Source organism: Apodemus sylvaticus, chromosome 7 (assembly GCF_947179515.1).
Source record: "Apodemus sylvaticus chromosome 7, mApoSyl1.1, whole genome shotgun sequence".
In the NCBI taxonomy this organism is placed as follows: domain Eukaryota; kingdom Metazoa; phylum Chordata; class Mammalia; order Rodentia; family Muridae; genus Apodemus; species Apodemus sylvaticus.
In genome coordinates, this window is record NC_067478.1 from 19,178,004 (window position 1) to 19,185,416 (window position 7,413).

Genomic DNA, 7,413 nt, shown 5'->3' on the forward strand with positions numbered 1-7,413 from the left:
CCCACAAGGCAAGCAGGAGAAGAACAGTGAATCTTCCTCCTTCCAAAGTCCTTATGTAGGTTTCTAGCAGAAGGTGTGGCCCAGACTAAAGGTATGTGACAGCACGCCTAGATCTGGGACTTGCTTTGTTCCAGATGACCTTGAACTCAGAGATCTCCCTGACTTAATCTTCTGGGATTCATAACCACTATGCCTCAAGATCTCCATGCCAAGATCCAGGTCAGAAACTTGTATCTCCCAGACTTCAGATTAGGATCACAGGTGAGCCTTCCAATTCTGGATTGTAGTTCATTCCAGATATAGTCAAGTTGACAAGCAGAAATAGCCACTACAGTATGTATACAATATCCACAGAGGTATCAACTTTGCCTCTCTATCCTAGTCCCCACCCCAACCAGCTCTGTGACCTCAGCACACAGCATAACCTCTCTGAAATTCTATTTCTTCATATTATAAAATGTACTTTCATATTATTTACATACCCACCTCATAAGGTAGGAAAAACAGAGGATGCCAGGTCACTGTCAAACAGGGTTCTGGTATTTAATAAAAGTTCTATAAATACTAGGTTTATCCTTTCTTCTCTTCCTTATGAGTAACATTTGGGGACAATTTTCTCATGGTGACAACACCTCTTCTCCCCGGGGTTTCTATCCCTTTCTTAAGAAGATATTCTCATTCCATAGCTATGATTTATCTGGTTCAGGCCTGTCCATCTCTCTGGCCAATCCTCTTCCTGGTCTATGGCTCCAGGCTTCCTGGGAAGCACCAGGTCCATTTTGGCTAGGACATTCTCAAAGTGATATTATTGTGTTTTCCTCTTCATTTAAGATGCAAAAACCCATCTCAAAGCAAGAGCAGGGTTTGTAAAACTGCCTCCAAGGTCCATTACTAGGTCACTTGGGAGTTGCCACCCAGGAATCAAAGATATGTCTTACAGTTTATGTTCCGATGGCACCTGGACTTCAGCAGTTGCCACTGACTGTGTGGTTAGTGTCTTGCCAGGGGAACATGGGGGAATTAAGATGTCTGGAATAAGAAGCAGCTAAGAATGGGAAGCTTGAGCCCTGACATCAATTGTAGCTTAGACTTGACAAGGTCCTGTGGGTTTCTCTTTACGCATGACTCATCATGGACATATGCTAACAAGTTCCAGTGTTTGTCCCTGCTCAACAGTCTCAGGTCAGGACAGGGGCTTGGATCTTGGCTGTAGTCTTCATCTGCACAGCAACTCACTGGTACCTGTCCATGGAAATTATATAGGCAAGGGAACTTCTTTCTGACTGGATCTTAGGTGCTTCCTCTCTTAATTTTTAGATCTACAATCACTTGACTCCTTGGTCTGCTGACATCCCCCCAGGACCACCTAAAACCCAATCTACTTCCCATAAAAACTGATGTTGTTCATCAGTTTGTCTTCCTTTCTTATAACTGATTGGTTAACCCACTGGATTCCCAAGAAAGATCTTGAAATACAACCACCTTTTTGAATAATGTTTACAATGTTTGCTTTGTCAGCCCTACTTTAAGAATTCAGTGAGATGAAAGAGGAACATATATAGGCATATGACAGAGTATTAAATATTTAAAAAGCCATGTTCCCAATTCGTATGCGAACAGCAAACAAAAAGAACAAAGCGAAAATTACACAATGAGTTTGATCAAAACAACACACACACACACACAAACACACACACACACACACACACATTCCACATGAAATTATGTGGAGAGAAAATCCTGGAGCAGAGACTCAAAAATATTGACAGCATTTTTTCTCCAGGTGGCAGAACCATGAACGACATTTATAAAAATGCCTGTGTTTATTCTGGTTCCTCTTTCAGTGAGCACCTGTTCCTTTTCTAGTGGAAACAAAAGACTTTTTGAAATGAACCAATGAAACTTCCAACACAACAGAGTGTTATCTGTTTCTTCTGATGCTGTGTGTGCCTCCAGTCCCCACATGTCAGACACTTCAGCCTCTGCTCTGCTAAGGGAGCAAGTTCTCATAGAAGGAAAACTGGGGACATTGAGAAATGAGTTTGGGGGAATGGAAGGAGCAGTATTGATGGTCTGGGAGTGAGACAAGAGATAGACTCCCATGGGCCAACTCATACTCTCTTCCCTTCTCAGAAGCCTGGAAACTCGGTATATAGTGATAAGGAGCCTGCATATAGACACGGCTCAATGTCTATCACACTGTAGCTCAGTGCAACAGGCAGAGAAGAGCTTCAGATGAGAAGTACCAGCCTCCGCAGCAAAGAGCAGACCTTGGTGGACGCCTCTCAGTAGCTGAGTTGAACACACAGGTAGACTTTGGTTTCTCTAGTTTAAAAGTTTACAGAACAGCAATAATAGACAGGATCGTTCCTCTAATGCCATAAAGGCAAACACAGAACCTTTCAGGAAGAGCGTGAAGCCAGATGTGATGGCACATGCCAGGAATCCCAGACTGAGGCAGGAGAATTGCAAGTTTGAGGCCATCCTGGGCCGCAGTGAGTATTTTTATTTTTCTGTGTACTGAGTTGTCTTTGGAAATCTTTTATTCACTGAACATAGTTTTGACTTTCACTTGCCACATGACACTGTGGGGGCTATAGTCAACTAATTAGCATCACTTCACTCTAGCCAGAGAGGTTAGCATCAAGCAGACATATAAATACACTGTATTTATAAGACTCAACACAGATGAGCCTCTTAGCCTCAGGATTATGGTCTTTGGGGCCCGGTGATCTTGTGTACGTGCTGTGAGATTTGGGTAGTATCTCTTGCCTCTGCCCACTAGATGCCAGTACCACACTTCCTCTTATGTTGTGACCAGAAATGTCTCCAAATCCTGCCAAGTGTTCAGGAGAAGGTGAAAGCAAAAATCATCATCATCATCACCCTTATTAAGAACCATTGCTCCTGTCCCTAGAAACCTTGCACATGTGGCTGCCATGTCACATGTGTGTCAGTAGGTGGCAGAGAGAAGAGAGGCTGTGCCTACTATCAGTGTTCTGACCTGTGAACTTCTGAAAACTTAGTAACCTAACATCCCCCTTCCCTCAAAATAATGATCCTGAGATGACCACCAGTCCAAAGGCCGGCTCCCAGGACTGGGAGTAAGACATAGACTACAATAATCCCAACAGGGATTGAGGGCCCCTCCCTCTGCCCTCAGCAGAAGTAAGCCCAAGATGACCACCAGACTGGTGCCATGAGACCTGGAGAGGGAGCGAACCTGAGATGACCACCAGTCAGGTGCCATGCTTGGCGGGGTATAGGAGGCACAGTAGAGACCATGCTGGAAATGACTACTGCCTGGTTCCATAATGCACAAGTCAGGCATAGCACTCTTGAGACCTCCCCTGAGATGAACCAAGACACTCAGAGACCCCAGGCACCTCCAACAGGACCAAGTAAGTGGTGAAGAAACAGAAGAGAAAGACAAACAGAAGGATGTGGGCACAACAAAGACAGACAGAATTGGAGACTCGAGGGTCATGAGGAGTCTAATATGAGTAGCCAGTGATACCATCTGGGACCATGGTCCTGGCCTGTGCTGCTACTGGGGTCCCATCTGGATCCATGGCCCTGGAACAGCAGCGGTCTGTTGCCACCAAATGCCAGGCAGATGTCCCTGATCTCGGCTGCCACCCAAAGACATTGTCTGAGGGCTGTGCAGAACTTGCCCCATCCCTTACCTGGGCATCTTGGGAGAGCTGGCCCTCGGGTCATGAGAGCTGGGGAGCTGCCCCTTCCCAGAGTCTACTGCACTACTCAGAGAGTACAGCCATATTGGGGGAGTTGTGGGCGAATCACGCCTCCAAGGATCTGAGCATGGGAGAGCTGACCCTACCCCTCCCTCATCTCCTGTGCAGTGGTGTAGAAGAGGAAGAGATACCCTTCTCCTCTGTCACCACCTGTGGTAGGTGGGAGACCTGGCCCTGGGGTCATGAGAACAGGAGGACTGTCCCTGTCCCTCACCAGCTCCAGAGCTTGGGAAAGCAGGCCATACACATTATCTAGACAGGACATTAGAGCCAGCACATGGGGGTGAGGGTGTGGGCCAGCCAACCCAGAAGGCATGAGTGTGAGAGAGCTGGCCCCACCACTTGTCTGCCATGCAGCAACATAGGTAGGAGAGAAATGACCCCCCACTTGCCCCTTGCCACCTATGGCAGGCAGGACAGTTGGCCCCAAGATCATCAGAGCAGGAGAGCGTCCCCTGCCCCTTACCTGCTGTTGCATGTGGGAGAGCAGGTCCTGCACCTTGCCTAGGTATCACAGTAGAACTGGCCCTGGTGGCTGGGGTTATGGGGGCAGGGGGCAAGCAGAGAACATGTGGGGGGGAGGAGCTAGCCCCTAAGCCATGAATGTAGGAAAGCTGGCCCTGATTCTGTGTGCTTGGACAAGGGAAAGACCGCTCGACTCTTATCCCTAACCATCTATGGCCGGTGGGAGAACTGGCCCTGGGGTCATGAGAGTGGGAGAACTGACCCTGTCCCTCATCAGCTGCAACACTCAGGAGAGAAGGCCCTCATCTTGCCTGGGCAACAGGATAGAGCTGGCCCTGGTAGCCGAGGTCGCTGGTGAGCAGGCCCCATGGTCATGAGAGTAAAAGATCTGGTGAGCTGAGCAGCTCAGATACCTCTCAGGCCCAGATCCAGGGCTCTGAGATTGCCCAGCCCACCATCTACCCCATAGAGGAACTGCTGGAGTGTGCTGGGGACCAGCCTACAGATCCAATACTACAAGATGTCCATGCACAGGGCAACAACAGAATATCCAAGAGGAGTCCCAGTGAAGTTCCTGTATTGATAGAGTAGCAGAAGCCAAGGCCTTGCACTGGGCCAAAGAGTCATTGCAATGAACATTTACAAGCCAAATAGTATGGACAAAAGGGTATCCTGGGGGACACACTGTGACACACTACAGCTTCCACAATGAGAATTTTTCCTCTGTTGTGGGGGAGATTGCAAGGGTGGAGAGTGGGTACGAGGGGAAGGGGGGTGAGTAGGATTAAGACGCATGATGCAAAGTTGACAAAGAACCAACAAAACATTTAAAAGGAGAAAATGAAGCACTGCTGTGGGCTGAGGACAGTTCAGTTAGTGGATCACTTGCCTCTCGAGCATGAGGATCCCCAAGCCAGATCCCCAGAACCCATGGGACACTTCTTGCTGGTCAAAGGAAAAATACACCAAGAAGAACTCTCAATTCTGAACATCTATGCTCCTAATGCAAGATGGCACCCTCATTCATAAAAGAAACTTTACTAAAGCTCAAAGCACACATTGCACCTAACACAATGATTGTGGGTGACTTCAACACTGCACTTTCCTCAATGGACCAATCAGGAAAACAGAAGGACATGATGGCTCAAAACTGCAAGATGGTTATGACAGGCAGGCAGACAGACAGACAGGCAGGCAGGCAGACAGGCAGACAGCCTATGTGGAGCAGCTCCACTCTAAAAAGAGACTAGCCTCAAACATAAAGTAGAAAGCACCTGAGGAATGACCACTGAGGGACCACATTTAAGCTCTGAGTCCAGAGAAACTTGAGGACAAATCCTAATGCTGAGACTCAGAAGGAGATTGGGACATAAATTGGTGACTAGTGAGTGTGTTCCGACAGGTCCAGAGCCCACTGACTGCCCTGCCCTTGGAATTCTAGAGAAACCAGCAGTCCTGCGTCCAGGGTGGCTAGAAGACTCACAGGAGATCAAACAACAGAGGGAAGGCAGTTAGTGTGGGGCATTGTTGCCATTTTCAATGTTATTGTTTCCATTGGCTCACTTAGTTTCTGTTTTACCTTCTCTACAAGAAACCACAGAATGAGAAAAAAAAAAAGAAACAGTGTTGCAATAATCATAGGCTGTGCATCCAGTCAGATGCATGTCGTATTCCTGAGTCAATCTGGATGTGAGCCCCAGCTGAGGCCAGCAGGCTGCGTTCTGGCTAACCAAATGTAAGCAGAAGTGATATTCCCAACCCCAAGTGCAGTCTCTGATAAGCACAAATGGCCATCTGACTCTTAGGCTTCCTCTAGTGAGATGCCAGTGTCACAGGGGCACAAGGGAGCAAATCCGGTTGATGGCGTTGACAGGGTTCTTTGGTCTCACATGAACATCACAAAGCAAACTCCCATTGATCCGTCTCTCTCCCGGCTAGGAACAGCCATCCCAGAATTTTTCATAAAACAGAGGTGATCCTGGGTTAAAGCCTGGAAGTCTGAGAGTCCAGCCGGGATTCTCTCTCTCTTTTTTTTTAATTATATATTTTTATTTTCTATAATCTTTGCTTACATTCCAAATGATTTCCCCTTTCCCAATTCCCCCCTCCCCATATGTCCCATAAACCTTATTCTCTCCACCCATTCTCCAATCACCTCTCTCCTTTTTCTCTGTCCTGATACTCCCCTCCAATGCTAGATCAATCCTTTCCAGGATCAGGACCCTCTCCATACTTCTTCATGGGAGTCATTTGTTATGCGATTTGTGCCTTGGGTATTCAGAGCTTCTGGGCTAATTAATATCCACTTATCAGAGATTGCATTCCATGTGTATTCTTTTGTGATTGGGTTGCCTCACTTAGGATGATATTTTCCAGATCCAACCATTTGCCTAAAAATTTCGTGAATTCATTGTTTTTAATTGCTGAGTAGTATTCCATTGTGTAAATATACCACATTTTCTGTATCCATTCCTCCATTGAGGGACATATGGGTTCTTTCCAGCTTCTGGCTATTGTAAATAAGGCTGCTATGAACATAATGGAGCATGTGTCTTTATTGCATGCTGGGGAATCCTTTGGGTATATGCCCAGGAGAAGTATAGCAGGGTCCTCCAGAAGTGTCTTGTCCAATTTTCTGAGGAACCACCAGACTGATTTCCAAAGTGGTTGTACCATCTTACAACCCCACCAGCAGTGGAGGAGTGTTCCTCTTTCTCCACATCCTCGCCAACACCTGCTGTCTCCTGAGTTTTTAACCTTAGCCATTCTGACTGGTGTGAGGTGAAATCTCAGGGTTGTTTTGATTTGCATTTCCCTAATGACTAATGATGTTGAGCATTTCTTAAGGTGCTTCTCAGCCATCTGAATTTCTTCAGGTGAAAATTCTTTGTTTAGCTCTGTACCCCATTTTTAAATAGGGTTATTTGGTTCCCCGGGGTCTAACTTCTTGAGTTCTTTGTATATATTGGATATTAGCCCTCTATCAGATGTAGGGTTGGTGAAAATCTTTTCCCAATTTGTTGGTTGCTGATTTGTCCTTTTGACAGTGTAACCTTCTTTCATCAAACCCAAAAGAAGATAACCAATCAAAATTAAAAAATAACATCAAAAATGACAGGAAGTAATAATCACTATTCCTTAATATCTCTTAACATCAATGGGCTCAATGCCTCAATAAAAAGACATAGACTAA

At 46.3% G+C, this 7,413-nt stretch overlaps 1 non-coding gene across 1 annotated transcript; it reads left to right on the forward strand.

The window, feature by feature from the left end:
• The first annotated feature begins 2,906 nt into the window (after nucleotides 1–2,906).
• LOC127690362 (small nucleolar RNA SNORA17) lies at nucleotides 2,907–3,038 on the forward strand. Its single transcript, XR_007979082.1, has one exon. It is a non-coding gene; the product is annotated as a small nucleolar RNA SNORA17 (small nucleolar RNA).
• The last annotated feature ends 4,375 nt before the right edge of the window (nucleotides 3,039–7,413 follow it).